At 40.4% G+C, this 25,899-nt stretch overlaps 1 protein-coding gene across 2 annotated transcripts in view; it reads right to left on the bottom strand.

Annotated features, from left to right (window-relative positions):
- The window catches only part of ZNF518A (zinc finger protein 518A), a 31,685-nt gene extending 7,410 nt beyond the window's left edge, over positions 1 to 24,275 (bottom strand). Inside the window, exon 1 of one of the 2 annotated variants that reach the window (XM_073546540.1) lies at positions 24,141 to 24,275. The gene's annotated coding sequence lies outside the window, so the exon portion shown is untranslated. Of the gene's footprint in view, positions 1 to 3,785; positions 4,111 to 24,140 lie in introns of those variants that run through there. The other variant, XM_073546539.1, reaches the window with a different exon arrangement.
- Positions 24,276 to 25,899: the final 1,624 nt, after the last annotated feature.

Raw genomic sequence — 25,899 nt, forward strand, 5'->3', positions numbered from 1 at the left:
TTCAAGTGATATGTATTGAAATGTATAAAATTGGTCATCATTCTGAAATAATTATTAATGTATAGGCTGTTAAACATCTTAGTGGGTGGATACTTTTCTTTTAAAAAAAAAAACTTTCATTAAGCTGACATGAGTGGTAATTACATAGTAAAGTTTCTTGTACTTTTAGGATTTAGAATATTTAATACCCATTTATAGTAAAACAATTTTATAAAAATATTTTATTGGATTAATATGTTGTCGCTTCATTGCATTATTTTATTTCTATTAAAGGTAAAGTCAGACGGGAAAGAAAAATAATTAATTTTAGAAATTTTACTTAACTGTTATATATATATATATATATATATATATATATATACATACACACACACACACACACACACACACACACACACACCGTATATATATTTTATGTGTATGTATTTACCTTAAAAATATATATATTACCCTCTAAATATATACAATTTATTACGTATCATTTAAATAAATCTTCTAAAATTGCTTTTCCCCCTTTGATGTTACCATTAATAAAAATGGTTCAATGAGGCGACAACGTATCAATCAAATGAAAATGTTGTGAAGCACAGACGTATTATTTCACTAACTTGACTCCTATTGAAGTTCAATCTGATATTTCACCAAAAATAAATGGCAACTATAAATATTCACAACCTGCTTGTTCAGGATCTGCTTCGCTATCCAATTAATACCCTACTTAAAAATGTTTTTTTTTTTTGTTTTTTTTTACTTCACTCCGCAACTACAAACAATACATACACATGCATCTGAATTTGTAACTTTTTGCTCGTAGTTAAAAGGGCTGTCCACCAACTATAACAACCCCTTCTTGAACTAAAATGTTTGGCCCTGATAAAATAAAAAAAAAAAACCCTATACTCACCTCCCATGCCGGCGCTGTTCCAGAGGTGTCGGCACTCACGGTCCCGGAATTCTGGTGCGGTGCAATAACACGTGATGCCTGTCGGTAAATCAGGACTGGCATCACTGTCTCCGCACAAACTGAACATGAAGAGGAAGTCCAGGCTGCGACTGATCCCGAACTCCCTCTTCATGCTCGAAGGCGGAAACAGTGATGCAGCTCTGATTAGGCGCCACGCACCACTTGTCATTCCACCGCACCAGAACTCTGTGACCATGAGTGCTGACATCGCTGGAAAGACGCTGGCACGGGAGGCGAGAACAAGGGGTTTTTTTGTTTTTTATTTTTTATCGGGGCCAGACATTTAGTTCAAGGAGTTGTCCTAGTAGTAGATAACCCCCTTTAATTATGGTACTACAAGAGTCAATCTGGGTAAAATGCTGAAGGCTGCCTGCAGATTTGCTCTGGTATAATGCACCTTGCAATTTTGCAATGCAAATTGCTGGTAGGAAGGAGAATCCTTCCCAATCCTGCAATAACTACAGTAACTGGTTAATTTTTTCAAAGGAAACCGCTGCAACGTAGCAAAAGAAGGACTACGCACAAGAAAATGCCTGGTCATTAATGCACTGTAAGCCCCGGCCAGCCCTGCACTAAGTGCACTTTGAACAGACTGCAATGTAAAAAGAAGCAAATGTTGACTCTTGCTCTGTTATTTATCCTCAGCAGGTTGTGTTCAGACTTATACAGAAATTCTTATAGCCGAGAGAAAGGGGCAATCAAACATGGCCCCCACGTCACCATTGTGTCTATAATAGCCGCCCTCAATGTCTATGACCGCCTTTTCTACTGTTTTCCCTAAACAGGACGCCTCCACCCTCAATTGCAAAAAAAAAAGCATTAAAATTTGGCATAAAATAACACTAATTTTCCAATGTCTTAAAAAACTAATGTATTTCATTTTTGCAAGATTTTGAAAAAAGTCTTTCTATTTATAGTGGACGACTCTCTACCTAAAGAGAAAAAAAAAGCTTCAATCTGCTAAGATGTCGGGGGGATGGGGGTGATTACCAACAAAAATCCCCAAATAATATTGTAGGCGACTCTACCTTTCCAAAATCCGCTGATCAAAAAGGGGTTGTCTGACAATCAGATACCCCAATATCGCAAGTTACTTGCCCTAGGCCACCCCCTCCAAAAAAAAATAAAAAAGTCTAGTTTTCGGGGTGCCTTGGCCACCGTGTACCTGCCTTTCAACCACAGCCCAATATCCTGTTCTACGTAGAAGAACTCGAGGGAAACCGAAGATCTCTTGGGCCACGATGAAAGGCAATGGCATCCTTATTACTCAATGGATAACCTCCAATTTCCAAGCACTTTTATTGGGTGATTGGTGCTTGGAAATTGGAGGTTATCCATTGAGTAATAAGGATGCCATTGCCTTTCATCGTGGCCCAAGAGATCTGCGGTTTCCCTTGAGTTCTTCTATGTAGAACAGAATATTAGGCTGTGGCTGAAAGGCAGGTACACAGTGGCCAAGGCACCCCGAAAACTATTTCTATTATTACAAAAGGGGGCAACAAATTCCAGGAAATAGGGGCAATTTAAATATCAACGCCATCCATTACAATCAATGGGCATCCTGCAGATACCCGGGTACCAAAATACACAATGGATAAAACACAATGGCTACCGGCTTTTATTATAAACGGAGGGATGGGGTACCGGGGAAGGTGTTTGAAAAATGGATCAATTTTAAAGCAAATGATACCAATTGGGGTCATTATAATAGCCGGTACCAAAAAATATGACTTATCGTAATATGGAGGAGACTCGGATCAGAAAAACAAGTCAATTTTGAAGCAAACAGATGCCAATGACGTCCATTATACTCAATGGGTGCCCTTCAATTGACCGGTACCAAAAAAAATTCAAAAAACACAATGAATGTAGCGCAGAAAAATTGGGCAATTTCAAAGTGATGGAAATCAATGGTGGGCCAACAATTGCTTCGTACCAAAAAAAAACCCAAAAAAAACACAATGAATGTGCCTTATAATGGGGGGCGGAAAAACTGGGGTAATTTCATATCAACGGATGCCAATTATAGTCAATGGTTGACCTTGACTTCAATACCAAATACACAATGGCTCATAAGGGGCAACATCGTAGCTTTGGCACTGCAACCCCCCAGGACGTGGCTTCCATGCTATAAAGGGTTATGGGGTCAAGCGAAGACCCCCCCCCCGCACCCCAATTAGCCCTATTGAGCCACAACATCATTCATTGATCAATTTAGGTTTGCAAACAGATGAAGCTGCCAATATTACAGAGCAATGACACATACACTGCACACTGAAATGCAAGTGGCAGTCCTGCTGTCCCAGCAATTGTTGTGAGGCAGGAGAATGGCCGCAGAGCTGCAGGGGGCACAGCCATAGCACAAGGCACGGTGTGCACCACCAGCCATTCCTGCAGCAGGCACAGTGCTGGGGAGCCGCTGGCGGCCACGGTGCAGCACACAGGGGATGTGTGAGGGGAGAAGCGCTGGGGAGCAGCACGGCGGAGGGACACCCCGCCACCCCTCATGTGACTGCTCTCACAGAGTGCGGCCATTTCATGGGGCGTCATCCGTGCGGCCGCTGCCCGGGTCCCCCCTGCCGTCCCCGGGGGGGGGGTCCACCGTTCTCCGCCGCCGCTAAGTTTCCCAACTTTCGCTAACTTTACCAGGCACTATTTGACCGTTCTCCCCCAGCCCGACATTACCCCTCCGCCCACGTCCACTGTTACAAAGTCAACCGAACTTTCCTTCTCACCCAGCGCGCGCGAACTCCCCGCCCGCTCCCGTCAGAAGCGCCGTCTGCAATGCCCGCGCCAAGGCGCTACAATAAAAAAAAATTACCTGTTTTTTTTCCCCCTCTTCATTTGCTGCCCGAGTCTCCGTTGGCGGCCATGACACTTACATCCGGGGATTGTCCTGGTTTCGGTAGACCTAAAATGGACTCCCAAGCAGAGACGGCGGAGGGATCCGCGCTCCACCTCATCTGTGTGAGGAGGCCCGCTCTCCCCTAGAATCATTGTTGCATAGAACCAACGCGTGTTGCGCGTCACATTGTTCCACGATCACAGACACGCAGGGATTCGTCTCTCACCGGCTGCAGGAGCTTCTCTGCTGCCTACAGCCATTGTTTAGTGCAGGATCAGCCACATTGAATGAACGCACTGGGCACACAACAGTGTTCAGTGCTGGAACTATTTGTCATCATGTGCTTCTTCCTGTGTATGCAAAACGCCCTGAGGAGAGTCAGGGGCACCATGAGGCAACATGGAGCAACACCTGCAATCCCTGTCCCTCTCTGCATGCCCTGTGCATGAGCACGACATACTCTCAGCACAGCCTCACTGGCTGCACACTTTACCTCACATTTACTTTCTATATGTCAGTGTTGGTTGACATTTTGAATCCATGACTTGAGACTTTCATTAATTAGATAACTACTCTGGGTTTTGTATTTTATAACATTTTTTTTTATTATTTCACTATGTCCACCGTGTCTGTAGTGATTTATAACTCGCGAGTTCAAGGCGAAGCGATATGCTTTGGTTAATGAGAGCATTACCTACGACGCTAAGATAAAGAGGACGGTTTGCCGGGAATTACTGCAAGTTTATTAAATTAACGAAGAGAAAAAGAAGGCAAATAGGCGGCAAAACGTCATAGGGTTGTGATGCATTGTATTAGAATAGTCGCTATTTCTCTATGTGTGCATACACATAGAAAGTCAGATACATGGATAGCTAAGCTAGATTCATAGAGAGATAGATAATACTTGATACATAGAGAAGTGAAACCTCCCATAAAGACCACCTCTTTGAGAAGACCACTCCTTATCCATGACAGATATCCTATCACTGATTTTCGCCACGCGCTACGAATAATCTCATCTTTTTTTGGAGAAGACCACCCATAGAAAGACCACGTTTCAATGCAATTTTCAGTAGTCATTGGTAAAGGCTTCTACGGTCTATCTAATCCACAGTATATAAATGGATAGATTAGATAGTAAAACTATCTGTGTAACTGTTTATTGGTCTGTATATGTATCAATGTATGTATGTGCACATGGATAGATAGAGGATTTTACCAATATCTATACCTAGCCATGTGTATATGTATGTATATTAGATAGATATTGGTAAAATCCTCTATCCATGTTCATATACATACATGCATATATACATAGATAGATAAATAGATATTGGTAAAATCCTCTATCCATGTGCACATACGTATATACATGGATAGACAGACATAAATAGAGGGTTTTACTAGTATCAAATGTCTATCCATGTATGTACTGTATATGCACATAGACAGACAGATAGATAGATAGATAGATAGATAGATAGATACTGGTAAAACCCTCTATATCTCCATGTGCATTTACATACATAGATAGACAGTATCCAGAAAATAGGGGCAGCACTCCAAGGTCAAAAAGTATAAATGTTTTATTGACCCATTGTGTTGAACTTTCTCAAGCTTGAGAAAGTTCCACACTTGGAACGGTACATCGCCATCACAATGGGTCAATAAATCACTTACACATTTTGACCTTGGAGTGCTGCCTCTATTTTTCTGGATACTATCAAGCTTTGGTTTTGCATGGGGGGCTTTGCACCCGCTTTCTCTTTTTTGCTGCTGGTAGTGCTGCACCAGTTTTTCAATTTTAGATATGATATAGATAGATAGATAGATAGATAGATAGATAGATAGATAGATAGAGGGTTTTATGTAACTGTCTATCTATCCATGTGCATGCACATACAGCTCTGGCAAAAATTAAGAGACCACTGCACAGTTTTATAAAAATCAGCTTCTCTACATGTCTGACAGCCATTCCATTCCAGTGTCAGTTGAATTCCAACCAGAGTACACCTCATTCTACTTAATGTGATTCTGATTAGATGATCACTTGAACCAAATCTTATTTAATGAAGAAAAGTATAAAAAACCCTGCTGTGGTGTTCACAATCCTCTTGCAATAGGACAAGCTGGATGGCAAAGCAAGTGCTAGTAATATCCCAAAAGTAATAGGAATGAAAATATAACTTTATCCATGCCAAAGGAGTTAGAAAGAAAAGTCTTGAATGATGAAAAGAAGGGCTCAATTCTGGCTTTACTAGCACAGGGATACAGTGAGTGTCATGTTGCCTCCATCCTTAAAATTTCTAAGATGGCAGTCCATTACAATAAGGTCAAGCAGCAGACATTGGGGACAACAAAGCTACAGACCGGCAGAGGGCGAAAACGACTGTCCACTGACCGGGATGAAAATCATCTTATTAGAATGTCACTCAGCAACCGCAGGATGACATCAAGTGACCTACAAAAGGAATGGTAAATGGCAACTGGGGTGAAGTCCACGGCAAGAACAGTTCGTATCAGGCTCCTAGAGGCAGGGCTCAAGTCATGTAAAGCTAGAAAAAAACCTTTCATCAATGAGAAGCAAAGGAAAGCCAGGCTGAAGTTTGCCAAAGACCATAAGGATTGGACCATAGAGGACTGGAGTAAGGTAATCTTTTCTGATGAGTCGAAATACCTGGTCGTCTAATGGTTAGACGGACACCTGGAGAGGCGTACAAGGCACAATGTCTTGCACCCACTGAAATTTGGTGGAGGATCGGTGATGATCTGGCGATGCTTCAGCAAGGCTGGGATTGGGCAGGTTTATCTTTGCGACGTATGAATCAAGCTGCATACAAGGTTATCCTGGAAAAACAGTTGATTCCTTCTGCTCAGGCAATGTTCCCCAACTCTGAGGACTGGTTTTCCCAGCAGGACAATGCACCATACCACACAGCTAGATCAATTAATGTGTGGATGAAGGACCACCACATGAAATCCCTGTCATGGCTGGCCCAATCTCCAGACCTGGACCCCATTGAAAACCTCTGGAATGTAATCAAGAGGATGATGGATAGTCACAAGCCATCAAACAAAGAAGAACTTACATTTTTGTACCAAGAGTGACATAAGCTCACCCAAAAACAGTGTGAAAGACTGGTGGAAAGCAGCCAAGACGCATGAAAGCTGTGATTAACAAAACAATCATGGTTATTCTTATTCCACAAAATATTGATTTCTGAACTCTTCCTGAGTTAAAACATTAGTATTGTTGTTTCTAAATGATTATGAACTTGCTTTCTTAGCATTATTTGAGGTCGGCATTACTGTATTTTTTTTGTTATTTTGACCATTTCTCATTTTTTGAAAATAAATACAAAATTTAGTGCTTAGAAATTCGGAGGCATGTTGTCAGTAGTTTATAGAATAAAAGGGCAATTTACATTGTACTCAAAAATATACCTATAAAGAGAAAAATCAGACAAACTGAAAATTTTGCAGTGGTCTCTTAATGTTTGCCAGAGCTGTATATGGATAGATAGACAGGTAGATAGATACTGTAGTTAGAAGGTTTTAATATCTATCTACCTGTCTATCCTTGTATGTATATTCACATAGATAGTCAAGACAGATAACTAGACAGAGGATTTTACTATCTAACTAGCTATCTTTCTCTCTATCCATGTGTATATCCATAGATAGATAGATAGAGGAGCCTCATTGATAATTACTGGGTTTATCTGAGTTTTTGGAACAAAAGAAAAAGTTCAGCACCCTTCAATTTTTCTTCAGATCTAAAAAACAACACAAAATAGAATCCTTATGGACGCTATAATAGTTAGTGGGACCCCAATGCTGCCATGTACATCAATAATACAACAAACCTGTTTTACATATGAACCATTTTTGGCTACGTTCACACTTACATTTAGAGGAACAGGCATAGTAGGGCTTATTATGCTGAATTCACAGACCATTGTTTTTTTGTGAAGTGTTTAACGCCTTTTTTTTAGGTTAAACACTGTAGCTAGAAGTTACTAAGATACTGTATATTACACTCTACATATAAAGTTTTTAAATTTGTGGCGTTTTGATGCATTTTTTAAAATACACCACAGCTTTACGTATGACAAGTTCCCACGATGAGTATTTGGTGCGATCTTAATGTTGCAGATTTTCTTCAGCATTTCTGCATCATTTAGATTACATGCATTTTTTCTTTGTGTTTTTGAGTGCATTTTTTTACATATGTTTTTATTGCGTTTTTCTTTTTTTTGCCTTTTGATGTGTAACATTTTAAATAAAACTGCTTTGCAGTGTAAGCTTCCTGTTACTTAGCTTTGTTTGAAACTTTAAAGGGGGTTTTACACATAGCGATATCGCTAAAGCATCACCGATTTGGTGACGCAGCAGCGATATTGCTAGCGATATCGCTATGTGTGATACTTACCTCCGACCGGCTCCCCCGCTGTCTGTCGCTGATCGTGCAGCTCCATTTCTCGTCGGGCGCTTCCTGCTGGGCTTCCTGCTGGCGCCGACGAGCGACGCATGGACGCCGACGGAGGACGTCAGGATCGCCTTGTCTGAAAGGTAAGTAACGACCGCTGTATCGCTGCTGCATCGCTGTGAGATCTGCCTGTGTGGCAGCTCACTAGCAACCATTTAGTGATGCGCCAGCGATCCTGACCGGGTCATATCGTAGTCGGGATCGCTGGTGCATCGCTAAATGTAGCGGGGCCTTAAGTCATGCATAGATTACATGCGCATTTCCTTAATGAAAACGCACTAAAAACACATATGCCTTTTTTTACCTTGTGGATTTTCTGCATCCAATGCGGAAATCCGCAAATAAAACTCATATTTACTGAAAGAGAAATTGACATGTTGCAGATTTCAAAAACATACCGAAGTCAGTTTACGCTACGTTAAAAAAAAAAACAGCAGGCAGGAGATTTCTTTAAATCCCATCCACTTTGTCTGAACTGTAAGACGCTTCATTTATTACTCAGCAAAAATATGCAGCGTTAAAAAACTACTCTATAGGCCTTTGGAATCCCTTGAAAAATAAATATATATATATATATATATATATATATATATATATATATATATATATATACATAAAATGACACTAAATAAAAAATGCCATAAAAATATTTGTAAAAACGTAATGAAAAAATTCATGACCGTGTGTAAGGGAGATCCGGAGCCTTCAGTATACAAATACCTACCAAGATAAATTGTCTCCTATCTATATGCTAATGACCGACGCAAAGATTTATGACCCAAAAAATAGGAATAAAAAATATAATGGCACGCAAGGATCTCATTAATGCAAAATTTGATCACTATTAACAGAAATCAAAATTTAGGCGAGGTGAGGGTAGATTGACAGAAATATTTGAATTTGTGCAAGTTCCATTTAGAGTAATGGAGCAGACACTGACATTTCTGCAACAGAATGTGAAATTTATCTTCTATGGTAATTGTTTTTTTTGTGCAGGACTGTATAAAATTATTACCATCAAAATCTGGTTTCTCATACTTTGCCATCTTTACTTTGTAACATTGAGTGACTTTTTATATTAATGTTTTCTAGTATTATTATTACCCTTTCTTACAGCACAGGTGATAAACAGCATGTTATACACACATATTTACAGAGCATTGGCTGGCTAAAGACAAAATTGCCTTAATGCAAAAGTATGATTATATTATTCTCATAACAATATTTTATTATCTAGATAGTTTGATTTTCATTCAGGTGAAAAAGATGGCGGCAAAATAGAAATTTGATCGTTTGATCCCAGCATATTTAGTTCATCATCTACAAGTTTTCATCTAAATTGTGCTTTAGGACCAATTTATTTTATGTTTTTACCTAAATGCTTGTACCGGTATTTGGGACTCAAAATCATATTTGTTTTTGGTTTCATTAATTTTTTTTTGCACGGTTTCGCTTCTATAAAGCAAAAAAGTGTACCAGCTCACCTGATGTAGATGGGCTTAATCCAAGGCACGGACCACGCTCATGTGTAGCATTCCATTGAAAACCCAAAATTGAATATTGAGTAAAACGATATTAACAGAGTAACATCTTAAAATGAGGTACAGAGCCTACGTGTTTCGAGCGGTTATGCCATGATTAAGAGCGGGTTAACCGCTCGAAACGCGTGGGAACTGTACGTCATTTAATGATGTTACTCTGTTACGACATCTTTTAACTCAATATAAATATTTTTTATGCTGTATCCATGTGGCTGGACTACAGATGCTGTTTTAAATTTTTTCTTATATAGCCTCCAAGTTGTAGAGTCTGTTGCTGGCTACAGAATGAGTTAACTGAGAATCCATCAGCCAGTTATGGTGATTTGACATGGAGTTTGTAACTCTTATCTGTCTGTTTCTGAGCTGCTCTCAACCGATTTGTGACCCGAAACCAAGGTGAATGTGCACAAAAACAAAGAGCCTATAAAAACAAAATGACCCAAAACTTTCATTGAAGCCAAATTCCAAAAGTTATTTTTTAGCCCTTAGTAGATGTATTTAAGTAAAAAAAAAAAGAAATAATCCACAAATGTGAAAAACCCCTTTCTAGGTGACCACATTTATTGATTCTGTCTCCTAAAGGGGTTAATGTTTACTAAACGTATTGCGCTGGCTCTCGCGATAGATTTGGTGCATGTTGCTAGGGTCACTCTAAAGAGTAACGTTTCTCCTTGTAGAGAGTGACATGTCAAGCCTGGCCTGTCAGAGTGAGGAGACTTAAAAGCCTTGCATGCTTGTCTGGGAAATTAAATATGCAAATTGTCTCTTGAGAGGAAGAGAACTAGAACGCTAGCGCTACCTATTAAAAGCAGAGATTCTTAAAGTCAATATCCACTCTTCTATGAGCCTTGCAATATGACTTATGATAACAGCCAAACCTGAATCTCAATTTGCAAACAGTGTTTGGGGGTGTTGCCCCTCATCATTGCAAAGTATGAGATCTGATTTGGCTAGTAGCTGGTAAGTAGACATTTGCCCGAGTTTGTCCACTTCAGACCATTAACTTAAAACCTGCCATGCACTAATAATAAATGGAACACATTTTTAGCCTCGCCAAATCCACACCTCTTTTTCTGCACACAAGTCTAGTGAGGAACGTGCATCTGCCCCTTATGGGGCAAATTAGGCTATGTCCACACAACTTTTTTTTTTTCCAAGTGGTAAAAAAAAATGTTTTTTTTTAATTGGAAACTGCTTTAATAAACACCAGCGTAAATTTTATGTGGCGGTTTTTTTTTCAGAAGCATTTTTGTTATCATTTTGTTACTGTTTCCTGGAGGATTTTGTTACTGTTTTTCTTAGGCTACTTTCCCATGATGAGCTTATGATTTTGCAGGCTTTCTGTACCTATTAAGTAATTTAGGTTACTTGTGTTTTTTTTTTTCATTACGTTTTGTGGGTGTTTTTTTACATGCATTTTTATTTTGTTTTTCACATTGCGGGTTTTGTCTCTTGTTGGTGCGTCATGTTTTAAATTTTAAATTAAGTCGCTTTTGTTATACTTCCTGATATTTGACAAAATTTCATTGATACAGTCATGTGCGGATTACATACGTTTTTGGTGCGGTTATGTAGCAGAAACGCACTAAAAATACATATGGTTTTTTTTCCTGCGGCTATTCTACATATAATGCAAGTTTATGAGAAAAATACACAAATAAAACTCAGCATACCCGCAAGAGAAATTACCATGTGGTGGATCTGAAACACGCACGTCAGTTTACACTTAGTATAAAAAGTGGGTAAGAGATTTCTATAAATCCCATCCATTTTGCTGGAACTGTAAGATGCTGCATTTTTGTCTGAGTGAAAATATGCAGCATCAAAAACTCACATTGGTACACAGCCTAAAGGTTGTCACTAGTGATGAGCGAGCGTGCTCAGATAAGGTGTTATCCGAGCACGCTCATTTCCTAATCGAGTATTTTCGGAATGCTCGAAAAAAATGCTCAATCCTTGCATGTGTTGCGGCTGTTGAACAGCCAGCAGCGAGACATGCAGCTGCGGCAAGTCAAGCATTTCGAACACACCCAAAATATTCGATTAGGAAACGAGTGTGCTTGGATAACACCTTATCCGAGCACGCTCACTCATCACTAGTTTCGTTACATGTGTATTACACTGTGGTAGTGAATTTTCCCAGCTAGTCTGCAGATTATTCAACAGATTCTTTTAATGTCTACAAATTTGAAGTCGGTCAGAGTACATTAGTTTGCATCAACCTTTGTCCATTTAGTCACAAAAGCTTTTAACTTTTGTACAACCAAACTGCATCAGTCTCAGATGACCAGACGCTTTTTAGTGATTTTGTGCACATGTTGGTTTAACTGCACTGACTTTTTTATTCTTTTTTCCCTTTGGGGCTACCAAAATAATTTTGGCTATCAGATGTTGATGACCTATCATAAAGATAGGTCATCAATGAAAAAGTAATGGACAACCTCTTTAATCCCACAACATACTTTTACAGTAAGGCTGGATTAAAGCAGATCTGTCATCTGTGGGAGGCCAAACTGTTGGGACCCTTAGAAGTAGGCTCTGCAGAACTCCGTCTTAATGGAATGGTGGCCAGATATGTGCACCACCGCTAGATGCATTCTCTATGATGTTGCCGGAGATAGCGTAGTACGGCACTTTTCAGTCCAATAGAGAATTACGCATAACCGGTCAGTGCTCCATTCAGATGGTGCTTTCTGGAGCCTCCATCTTGGGATTCGTGGGGGTCCAACCAGACTAGATGATAACTTCTAATGATGAGAATAACCTATGATGGTTTAGTGACCCTACACCAATGAACAGGATGTTATAATTTCCGGTTCTGCTACAGAACACCGGATGAGCGTGTGTTGGAATCATTGGGGTCAAAATGAACAGGAATAGATAATATTATTTTTCACCCATGCCTTGTTTCTTTATTATTTTTAATTTAGACGACCCCTTTACCTAATAAGTACTGGATTCAATACTACTACTATGTGAACGCAGCTCCAAGCTGGTTTCCGTAAACTAAACATTTTCTTTACAGATGTCTCAAATAGTAAAATAATGTTTGCAATATGCTCATCTTATTCTTTGGCCACAATTCTGTTGCCCCCTGTATGCTCAATCCTGTCTATCTGTATACAGTATGTGCAGATATGATGACTTGCAGATGATATGTCTTCAAACCATGGAAAGTATGGATGATACAGTAGGAGAGGGAAATCGACGGACAACGCAGTCTTTACTATGATTAAAGAAGTTAGCCCGGACTTTTGTATTTTCTTTTTAATGGGGCTCAGAACTTAAAGACAAGTGACTACCTACTAACTACTTGCCTGTCCTGCCCATTGCCGATCTCTGCCATCTCAGAGTGGTCACGGATCGCTCCTGCTGGTAACTCTGCTGCTTCATTTGACCTTCAAAATTATACAAAAGTGGAAGGCTTTCCGGGTGTAGCCACACAATGTATACCTCTTTTTACCTGCAAACTCAGGTGAGCATGGTACTGATACAAATTACTGTTGTGCTTCCCCACCTCCCCAAAAAAAGTTTAAGTACTGTGTATGCCTAATGCACAGACTAAATATAATTACCAAAAACTATAAATATATTATCCCATAGATTTCCATATTCCCCCTTCCCTTGCACCATGTTACTACAGACAAATGTCTAATTTCTCTTGATTTCCAGTTGTGTCATGTAACAAATGATTGATTGAGTAGACAACTTCTTTTTGCTAATCAAAATATCAGCAGTAATTGAAATTCCTTCATTAGCGAATTTAGAATCTGAGACGTCTTCATCTGGTAGATTGCCAACAACTTCAAAACTATTCAAAACATTCAGCGCGGATGAAAACATACCATGTAAGTAAGTGGCTAGTCATATCCCATGTATTGTTTGGACATAGCAACTAATTAATAGATCCCATTGTTCCTTCTTATCTCTTCATGTCACAAATACTTTGAGCTTTTCTACTGAAAATGGACAAAATATATCAGTACAACGAAAAGCCTAGAGTTTGCTAAGAGCGTCTATATTCCAGCTGTTATTTTGCTAATGCATGGCTGAGATGACAGAAGCAATATGACTGGTTGTTGTTGTTGTTTTTCACTAGGAGATCGTTCAAACGTTGCAGATTTGCTGTAAATTTCCTGGATTTGGGAATGGAATATTCGCAACGAGTAATAATAACTGCAAAGTGTATAAGATTTCAAAGATCACATCATTTCTGTGCAGAAATAGTCCTGTGCTGAAGATTTTTGAATCCACTGCATGACGTTTATTAGCTTAAGTTCTCACTGCTTCATTTTCTAGCTTTTTCAGAGCTATTAAAAACTCAAGAAAAGAGCAAAACCCTCAAAAGAATCTTTCAGGAAAAATGACTTGCTGGCTGGCTTTGGAGTGTCTTTTGAATTAGGCTATGTGCACACGCTGCGGTTTTTGCTGCGGTTTTGGCCGCTGCGGATCTGCAGCAGTTCTGCAGACAGTGTACAGTAGCATGTAAATCTATGGGATTTACATTCTGCTGTGCACATGCTGCGGATTTTTAACTGCAGAAAAGCTGCGGTTTTGAATCCACAGAAAGAAATGACATGTCACTTCTTTTCTGCGGATTCCGCTGCGGTTTACCATCTCCTCCATTGTAGAGGTGATAAACCGCAGGGGAGAACCGCAGGCCAATCCGTAGGTAAAACCGCAGGTCATATTACCTGTGGTTTTACCTGCGGTTCCGCAGATACAAATCCGCAGACCAATCCACAGCGTGTGCACATAGCCTTAGGGCATTTCAGCTGCAGAAAAAAAAAACGTAATCCACTCATGACTGAATCTATAAAGTTATGTCAAGGTCAAATACCAGGAAGTAGCAAAAAAAAAAAATAGAGCAGCTTGATTTAAAGCATGACATGCCTAAAAGAAACAGAAAGAAAGCAGTGTAAAAACGTGATAAAAATGCATGTAAAAAAAAAAAAAGGAGCGAAATTTAGCCAATAGTCAGGGCCGGCCCAAGAGATTACGGCCCCTAGGTGAAACTATTTTGTTGCGCCCCTACTATTCTTGGCAGTAGATGAAAACTTGGGATATAAATTTAGGAGCAAAATAAACCACAACAACAATGATTAATTAACTCTCTCCTAACTCTTTAATCTTCTGAGAAGTTGTATAGGACAAATATATACAGAGTATATAAAAATATTGAAAAAGTATTGAAAAGTATAATATTACAGGGTATATACATTAGTTTCCTTAATATTGCGTTGATCCAGGGAGCTAGTCTGATTGCCGTATGTGGAGTCAGGAAGGAATTTTTTTCCCCAATGTGAAGCTTACTGTTTGCCACATGGGTTTTTTTTGCCTTCCTCTGGATCAACATGTTAGGGCAAGTTAGGATAGGATATGGGTTGAACTAGATGGACTTAAAGTCTTCCTTTAACCTTAATTACTATGTTACTATGTTACTATGTTAATCAATAACACAAAACAAAAACGACCATAGGTAATTAAAATTTTTGTTTCCTTGCCTTTTTTTTTTTTAAAAGGATGACACTAAGTCACCGAGATTAATTTGTTTAGCAACTTCAGATTCTATCGAAATTGTTGCCAACTCAACCAACCTCTCTTGCGTCATATTTGCCCTTAAATATTTACACTTTTTTTTCCATCCCTAAAACTTTTTGCCTTTTGAAAAGATTTTTTATAATTTTTTCTATTTTTTCTCTGGCGCCCCCTTTGGGTCGGCGCCCTAGGCGGACGCCTAGTTCGCCTATACGTTCGGGCCGACCCTGCCAATAGTTCAATCAAAAACTCCCAAAAAACTTATCAAGGGAACATACCCTGAGGCAGGGGTCACACCTGCGAGTGTGATGTGAGTCACTCGCATCAATACCCGGCATTGCGCTTTTCACATGGAATATTCCCATTACTTTGCACTCTACATGGGCTATCTGTATTCCACTACAATCCGTCTGATGAAGGTCGAATTGTAAGAAAGAAACGTTACATGAATTTGGGATAGCTTTACCTGAATAAACTATTTGCATATTATAAGCGTGCCAGATTTTTTTGATATTCATTGAAGATTATAAGTAATGCATGCCTGTATCCCAAACTACTAACATTCAGGCTATGTGCTGATCAGGATATAGCAGCATTTTGGACGCAGTGTATTTTCACTGCATCCAAAATGCTGCGTTCTAATAACGCAGGTAAATGCGCATGTGTTCACTGAATCATGCAGATTTACAGCATCTAATGAATGGCTATCGGCGAGTTTATGCAGTGTGAAATTGAAACACAATGGGCATGGGATTTCTATAAATCCCATCCACTGTACTTGTAACCTAGAACGCAGCGGTTTGGACGCAGCACAGGTGAGCTGTGTCCATAACGCTGCTATTCCGGATTGTGGGCAAATACCCTAACACATTAATAGCATTCACTGTGAACTATAAATTACGATTATAATTTTGTACCAGCTATGAATTTTGGATTATTAGCAACCCTAACCTTTGTGCTATAATCTCCTGTATCTGTTCTGTTATATGTTCTTTCAGGTACATAATTATATGAAAAGTACAGAACAAATTTAGGTTGTGCAACTGAATGCGCTCCTTGAAATATAGTCCTCATACTTTGCACTGACGAGGGACAATACCCCGAAACACCGTTTCTGCAAATTGAGATTCTGATTTGGCTTTTATCCTAAAGGGGGTTTTACACCGATTTTGTGACGTTATAGCGATATCGCTATGTGTGATACTTACCTCCGACCGGGTCCCCCACTGTCCATCGCTGATCGCGCGAGAATGTCCGGCTCCATTTCTCGTTGGGCGCTTCCTGCTGGCGCCGACGAGCAACGCGTGGAGGCGGGCGGGAGGACGTCAGGATCGCTGTATGTGAAAGGTGAGTATCGTGCGCTGCGTCGCTGCTGCATCGCTGTGAGATCTGCCTGTGTGACATCTCACTAGCGATCATTTAGCGATGCACCAGCGATCCTGACCGGGTCGGATCGCTGGTCGGATCGCTGGTGCATCGCTAAATGTAAAGGGGCCTTTAGTCACATTGCAAGGCTTGTTAAAGGCTCGATAGTGACTTGTAGGATTACCACTTCCAACAGGTGGCGTTATAGAGTTCAAGTCCTCTTCCTGTCTGAAGAGGAAATTTGCACATTAAATTTCCTAGAGGAGCATTGCTCAGGGAATAACACTCCTTAACTTGGCATGCCAGAGCTGGTATGTTACTCTCCACAAAGAGAAACGTTACCCCTTAGACCCATTGAAATATAATAATTTCACCTTAAGGTCTGGGCTGCACTGCAACTTTTTGTAGCGCTACTGATTGATATGAACTATTTAGCTACAGTCCACAGCAACAAACTGAGTTGTATGTAATTGGGTGGTCTGCAGCTGCCACTTAAGGCTGCGTTCACACGTAGCATTTTTTTCGCGTTTCCGCTGCGTTTTTAATGAGTGATTTTGCCGCAAAAACACAAAAAAAAAGCATCCCACGCAATCCTATGGGATTCAGCAATGCTGTGCTAACGCTGCGGATTTTTCAGTGGCGGAATCGCATTGTGGAAAAATACGCAGCATGCTCATTATTTTGCGGAATCGCGGCAATTCCGCCCACATAGGAATGCATTGTTCTGCTTACTTTCCGCATATGGCTGTGCCCACCATGCGAAAAGTAAGCAGAACATTTGCGGATGGTACCCAGGGGGTGGAGGAGAGGAGACTCTCTTCCAGGCTGTGGATACCATATCCCTGTAAAAAACAGAATTAAAATAAAAATGAAAAAAAAAAAATCGGGTTATATTCACCTTCCGGCGTCCCGAGCAGCCTTACCGATGCTCCCGCCAACTCCCGTTCCCAGTAATGCTTTGTGGCAAGGACCTGTGATGACGCAGCAGTTTTGCGAGACCGCTACGTCATCAAAGGTCTCGCAAGGCATCGCTGGGAACGGGAGTATCGCGATGATCGGGGACCCTGCGTGGGACATCGGAAGGTGAAAAAACACAATTTTTTATTTTTTAAAATTCTTTTTAACATTAGATCTTTTTACTACTGATGCCGCATAGGCAGCCTCAATATTAAAAAGTTGGTCACACTCATCAAACACTATGACGAGTGTGACCAACCTGTCAATCAGTTTGCCAAGCGATGCTCCAGATCGCTTGGAAAACGCTAGCATTCTGCAAGCTAATTACGCTTGCAAATCGCTAGTTTTTCCGCGGGAATTTAAAATGCGGTTTTCCCGCGGAATGGAATTCCGGAATTCCCGCGGTAACTTCCGCGGGAATTCCGTAACGTGTGCACATAGCCTAATAGTTAAGATCAAGCAGTAGCATTACAAAAAGTCACAGTGTAGCCCAGACCTAAATGGTGTTAATGCCTTTGTTATTGTGTTGTTTTTTGTAAGAGACACCCCCATCTTTTTTAACATCATCTTTAAAGATAATATTTAATACATTTTTTGTCTGTATTTATTTTCTATTTCAGCAGTCCCATGAATTTAAAATTACATACAAAAGATTGTTGTTTTTTTCAATCAGTAATCACAGAGAGATAAAGGGCCTGAAATAGACAGCAGGATAATCTCAGTTTACTGTTGCTGTAAAGTAATCTCATTATAACAGTAAGTGAACAATTGGAGTGACTGCCAGAATCAAATAATAGAGTTCTCTTGATAAGTAAACATGATGTAGACAGATAAAGAATGTATTGTACTGCAAACCAGGTTTCTGATTGTCAACAGAGAATTTCCAGCTCCACATTCGGGTCCTCATTGATTTCTTTCGGGTTTGGGTTCAGACTCAAGTTCGTGTAGAGTTCTGGTACCCGAACCGAACTTTGGACTCCCGAGAAGGGAAAAGCTGGGCTGCAGTCAAGTGATGCTATGTTCTGAAACTGCTACTGAAGCTCAGATACCGCTCAGTAGCGCTGGGAAAGATGGGTGAAAGTGCAGTGATTACACTTTCTGAAGTCGGCCATACACATTATATGGCTGAAGACCGAACAATGCTTCAGTCAATCTTTTGGTTGACAGCAATCTCGGCAGACTCTCTAATACACAGGAGAACTCAGTGTAAAACCTGCACAGGGAACTGTCAGAGCAGCTACCGGTATACTGGAGCTTACAGACACTAAGAAGAGTTTTGCAGCGGCTGTCAAACAGGGAGCTACAGACATTAACCTTTTTTCCCCGGAGCGGCAGTGGACTACAATTCCCAGGGACCTTTGTTTCAGTCAGATAACACGGCTTGAAGGATAGAAGGAGAGAGAGGATTGGAGGAGGAGAGACTTGGGGGAGGGAGCTGGGCAGGAAGTGAAAGTAAATGTTCAGAGGAGAGGGAGCGTGGCAGCTTGCTGTGAGAGACGGAGCGGTGTGGATCTGCATTCCTCTACGCTGCAGAGTGTGGCGGCCCCTCGCTGAGATACTCACGCTGCTGGAGAGAGCGCGGTCCTGTCACCCTTTGAGGCAATTAACATCAAAGACCCGGAGAGTTCTGCCGGCACTCCCACCACATAAAGGCCTGAATCCTGCCACCCCCAGCTGGTGTCCAGAGAACCCTCCAACCGTTTGAGACACACAGTGAGTGCCCTTCTGAGACTTGTGGTTCTACCAGCGCTATTTACAGTGAGTACACTACAACCCAGACTATTGACAGTAATATTCATCTAAGTGCACCAACGATTCTAATTTGCGCGCCAACATCTGCGGCAACTGGGACCCAATGTTTGGACTGAGTTAATACAAAAGATGGGGAACCTGCTACATTATATTTGCAGGGTCGGAGTAGAAGTAGACTGTGATGTGTATATGACTTTTATAGAGCACCGTTACTTGTATTGTATGTTATTCCTTTAAATCCACCTCAATTCTGCTGCATAGCAATAATTCTGTTAAACGGTTTTACTCCTGTTCCCTGAGTGTGTGTACTGAGCTGTGGCAGGGGTTTCCCGAAGATAACTGTCCTTCTGCAGTCCCAGAGAGAGAGCTCCAATCAAGATTCAGGTGGAGGCACAGCGCCCTAGAGAGGTGAGACCCCCCCCATAACACCCAGTGTACCATGGTAGCTCTAAAGGGGTGTTACATCAGTTTCCCTATGAGTAAAGGGGGTTTTACACATAGCAATATCGCTAACAATATCGCTATAACGTCACCGATTTTGTGATTACATCATTATAATGCGCCCACTGTATCGAGATATGCAGAGGATCTAATTGGGGGAATGGGCAAGGTTAGTATTTTTTTTTAATGTGGGGCCTATTATACTGTATGGAGGGGGAGGGGGAAGATAAACAACTTCCTGATGACAATAAAGGTCAAAATGTAAAATTGCTTTATTGGACACAGGGCAAGGAACAATACAGATTTAAAATAATACCTGATAGCTTGAAACAAAGAGGTCAAAAACACCGTGGTCCACACATGCTGCTTCAATATATCCCAAATAGGGAGGACAAGAAAGTGAGACCATCATTCAATATAATATATAGAGGCATAGCCTACTCAATTTAACAGTGGTAACACATACATACACTGCAAATGACCATGTAATAAACAGTAAATACGTCCTACATGGAGCACTATGTGAGGCCTTTAAACATTAGAATAATATGATATGTTATGTAAGAGCAGTAAAAAGCCTATGGCCCAATGGCCTAATTTATATATGTATTAGCCAAAGACAAAAAGCCTTGAATAATACAGATAAAAAAGTAGCACAGTATAATGGCCTCACACAGTATGATGGGTCCCACACAATGCTCCATACAGTGTAATGGGCCTCACACAGTGCTCCATACAGTATAATGGCCCCACTTCTCCATATAGTATTATGGCCCCACACAGTGCTCTATACAGTATGATGGGCCCAATATAGTGCTCCATACAGTTTAAAGGCCTCACATAGTGCTCCATGCAGTAGAATGGGCCCCACATAGTCCTTCATACAGTATAATCACCTCACATAGTGTTCCACACAGTATCATTGACCAAAGTAGTGCTCCATACAGTATAGATAAAAGAAAAAAGTAGCACACACCAGCATAACTGCCATATGGGGGAAATATCATAATATAAGCAATCTAGCAAAAAATTGCCCCATAATACTCACAGTACTGTGGACTGTAAAGAGACCAATTGTTAAACTGACATGGGGCGAGGGGGAAGATAAACTACTTCCTGACGACAATAAAGGTCAAAATAAAGGTTCCCGAAACGCGCGTTGGGGCGGGCACCAGGTCTTTTCACATGTCTGTGTGCACAAGCACATATTAAGTAATGTAGGACGTATTTACTGTTTATTACATGGTCATTTGCAGTGTATGTATGTGTTACCACTGTTAAATTGAGTAGGCTATGCCTCTATATATTATATTGAATGATGGTCTCACTTTCTTGTCCTCCCTATTTGGGATATATTGAAGCAGCATGTGTGGACCACGGTGTTTTTGACCTCTTTGTTTCAAGCTATCAGGTATTATTTTAAATCTGTATTGTTCCTTGCCCTGTGTCCAATAAAGCAATTTTACATTTTGACCTTTATTGTCATCAGGAAGTTGTTTATCTTCCCCCTCCCCCTCCATACAGTATAATAGGCCCCACATTAAAAAAAAATACTAACCTTGCCCATTCCCCCAATTAGATCCTCTGCATATCTCGATACAGTGGGCGCATTATAATGATGTAATCACGCCCGATGCGCTGAGACGTCAGACATAGAGGGGGAATGATGGGCTTAAAACCATATTGGCATCTAGGATGTCGATATAGTTGAAAGCACGATGTCTGATGGGGGAACCGCCTGGCATCATGGGCCAAATATACTAGGCAGACTCGCCTGGAGCCACGGGAAAATATACTCAGGGGATCAGCGGCATTGCGGGCCAAAATATATTCACCCTGCAGGCCAGAGTTTGACATATGTGATCTAAGGCTAGGTTCACATAGCGTTATGGCAGTCCATTTAACGCATGCTCCTTCTGCGCTAGCCATGACGGACCCTTGAACGCTGTAGACCACGTCCGAGGTCCGTCACAGCATAATGGCACTTCGCTAGCGCATGCCGATTTTGACATGCGTTAACAATGCACTAGGTTATGGCAGATTATGGGTGGGTTAACGGATGTGTTACATCGTGTTAATGCCGCTTTGTAACGCATCCGTTAAACGGACTGCCATAACGCTATGTAAACCTGCCCTAATGTGTATGGGGCCTTTAATGCCCAGTCTCACATAATGAGATCATTAGTGAGATCACTGTTGCGTCACTGATTTTGTGACGCAACAAAGATCTTGCCAGCGATCTCGCTATGTGAGACACATAGCGGCGACCGCCCCCCCACTGGATAGTGCTGATCGTGCTCGAATGTCCCAGGCCAGTTTCTGATCGTTGGCGTCCCGCTGGCCAGCATGCATCGCTGTGTTTGACGCCGACGAGCGACCTTGTTGGCGACGCAGAACTCAGGGACGCCGGCGTGAGTCGTCAGAATAGCTGCTGTGTGACAAGGTACCAACGACTGCCGAGGTCGTTATACGGATCGCCGTATCACTGCTGTGTCGTTGAATAGATCTGCCTGTTTGACAACTTACTAGCGACCATTTAGCGACGCACCAGCGATCCTTACCAGGTCGAATCGTTGTCGGGAGCGCTGGTGCGTCGCGTAGTGTAACAGTACCCTTAGATTATAGCTCAGTTGTCTGGCTCTTAAGGGCATCCTATGGCTCTTAACTTTTGGAAATATGGTTTCTTACACTACACCAATCAAATGAACTTCATGTCAGCGATCTTTCATATATAGGGAGAAACGCGCATACAAAGTGCATTAGATTATTACTGTAGGAAAGCTAAATTCTAAAATTACACCAAACGTTTACCAGTTCCATAGAAAGGTGTGGTCCTCTAATTGATTCAGCAAACCTTTCTCCTTCAAATGCCATACCTAAGGTCACAAGGAGAGCTGTAAAGTAATTATCTTACTGCAGTGATAGTAGTGCACAGAGGGAGAGAATTGAAACATTGGACAGGAGGAAGTTTACATATTGTGTATTAAAAAAAATCTAATGCAACAAACAATTTGTATGATAGTCACATACTGCTTGTTATGATATAGGGAAGGGTGCAATTTTTGATTGAAGTGTCCTTTAAAATGCAAGCATTTTGGACTATGAATAATTTTTGCATTCAGGATTCTTTTACATTTTGAACAGTTTAATCTACAGCCTCCATGTTTCTCTATATATAACAGACTTGAATGAGTTAACAGTGAATCTGTCAGTGAGCTCAGACTGATAATTGGGTGTGTACCTCCTATCTATCTCCTCCACTACACTTCTAAGCTGATTTATGACAGCATCAAAGTTCAACTATAGGAAATAAAGATGGTTATGGGTCTCGGAATATAGCTGCTATGTAAAATTAATATTGCTGTCATTTAATTGATTTTCAAAGTGAAATTAACGTGAGGTTTAACATATATTGAATGCTGTGAAATAAAACCCATAAAACAATGGTAATTTTTTTTGTATTCTAGCCCCATAAAAATAAGTTATGGCTTTTTTGGGGGGCAGAGATAAAATTAAAAAAAAAAACTGAAATGAAGGAAATGAAAATAGCTGGTGTGGGAAAAGAATAAAAAAAATTCTAAAGTTATAAAAGAAAACAGTAAAAACAATCAAAACATTAATAAAGTTACCACATTTGGTAGCCACACAAACGTAACAATGTGTACAATAAAGTGATAGCATTATTTACAATGATTGGGAATGTTATATAAAAAAGGTGCTTCTTTCTGCATATTGAGAAATATCTAATAATATAAATTAATTTGTAAGGTATGTGTACCAAAATGGCATCTACATAAAATGTAGCTTTTGCAGTAAAAAAAAAAAAAAAATTGCTCACAATCTAGATTCCCTATCAGTATGTGTTTGGAGTGTGGGAGGAAACTGTAGAACCCGGAGGAAACCCACGAAACAGGGGAGAACATACAAACTCCTTGCAGATGTTGTCCTTGAATAAGTGAAAATCTACCTTTATATACAAAGTCTGAATAATTTATAAATGTATGTTTATCACTATTTATTTCTATTGTCATTTATGTTACAGTTACATTTCTTTTTTATTGCAGAATATAGAATTGTCTTGCTCTACAACAATCCTCAAGAAGTTGATGACAGATGAAACCTGTTAGATCATGTTAGTGATATTTGGGGGAAGTAGATCTACTCCAGAGCTATACACCATTGTTTCTATGACTTTTAATAAGTTTACAAGTGTAAGGTATTCTTATAAAAGAAAGAAGCATTACTTACTAACTAAATCCTCTAGCTCTGTAACTCCGGTGGTCTCCACTGGGAGCAGAAGGGCTGATGTCCAGACATCACCTGGCGTTGCAGCCGATCACTGACATCAGGTGACTGGTGATCAGAACATCAACACGTCCAGCCCCAACAAAGACCAATGGAGAGGCGGCCCTTAAGGCTGTGTGCACACGCTGCGGAATCTGCTGCGGATTGATCCGCATCTCCACAATGGAGGAGATGGTAAACCGCTGTGGAATCCACAGAAAGAATTGACATGTCAATTCTCTCTGCGGTTTAGAAACCGCAGATAATCCGCGCGGAAAATTCCACAGCATCTGCACTGCGGTTTCCATTTCCCATAGGGAATAATGGACAGGGCCAAATCCGCTGCCGATTCCGCAGTGTGTGCGCACACCCTAAGAAGCAAGGGGGAATTTGTTACTCCTGTAAAGGTGCCTTGCACCTATGCGTTTTTCAAAAGTTTTGGAAAGGTCCATTAAGTGTAAATGTAACTTTTAACAGTATCTTTGGCTTTGTATGACTTTTATTTATTGTATTTCTTTTTTGTTAATTCTTATGTTTTACATAAGTGCCAAAGTAACATACGTTTTCTATTAACGAATATTTTCTCTTTGGAAAACAAATAAATGGCAGATTATGACTTCAACCACAGGGGGGGGGGCATGGGGGCACTATTAATAAATATGGCGGACTAGGAGGCATTATTGCCCTATGTGGACAACTCTGGGACGGCAATATTACTATACATGTGGTGCTTATGGAACATTTTTACTATACATTATATAGGGGGACTCAGAGGGAATTATAAGTATATGTGGGGGAATCAGGGGACAATATTACTGTATATGGGGAACCCCCTTGGCTTTTTGTGGGGGACTGAGAGGATTGTGCAGTCTAAAATGAAAAGTCTATATATAACATCAATCTTTACATTTGAACCATGAATTATATTATGGAAATGCACAAAATGATAAACAAAACAACTTGATCCCAAAAGGGTAAACCTGCAGGATGGAACAACGCAAAACAACTCCAGAAATATTTTATTCAAATATTATTAAAAGATTTTTTGAGGCATAGTAAAATCACAAGATAAAAAAAGCAAAAAATCCTCAAGGGACACTACAACATCAGGCTAAAGATATTCAGTTGGAACATAAATAATCTATCTCATGACAGAGAAAAACAATACTTAAAAACAACCTTAATTAAATGTAGTTGTAAATATAGATGTGTATGTAAATACAAAACAGAAATATTCAAAAATGGAATATGGTAAATGATTAGGGTTGGTTTGATACATAGGAGATGAGGTTGTAGGGAAGAAATAAGTAATAAATAGTACTAGTAACACCAATTGTGTATGTTATGTACTCCAACCCAAGGCATATATCAATGCATCCATCAGACCATATAACAACACGTAAAGGAGCAACCGCACCATTAAACATCATATACAGCTAGTAGTTATATATCTATACATTAGTGATTGTGTGTCACCTGAGGAATCATTGTGAAACGCGCGTCGGGGATTGGGACCCTCTAGTCAGGCGATCCCTAATGTATAATCACTTTGGGATTAAGTTGTTTTGTCTGAAATGAAAAGTCTGCAGTCTGTCTGTGTGATGCAGAGTTATGATTTCCCCCAGCGCACGCACTGTGCACTGCAAGGATTTTCCAGTTTCTGAGCCGGGAACAGTGTTGATGTATGCGTTATGCATACTCCCAGGCAAAACCTGTCTAATGG

This window comes from Dendrobates tinctorius, unplaced genomic scaffold, assembly GCF_039654945.1.
Source record: "Dendrobates tinctorius isolate UK_male_01 unplaced genomic scaffold, ASM3965494v1 ptg000147l, whole genome shotgun sequence".
NCBI lineage: Eukaryota > Metazoa > Chordata > Amphibia > Anura > Dendrobatidae > Dendrobates > Dendrobates tinctorius.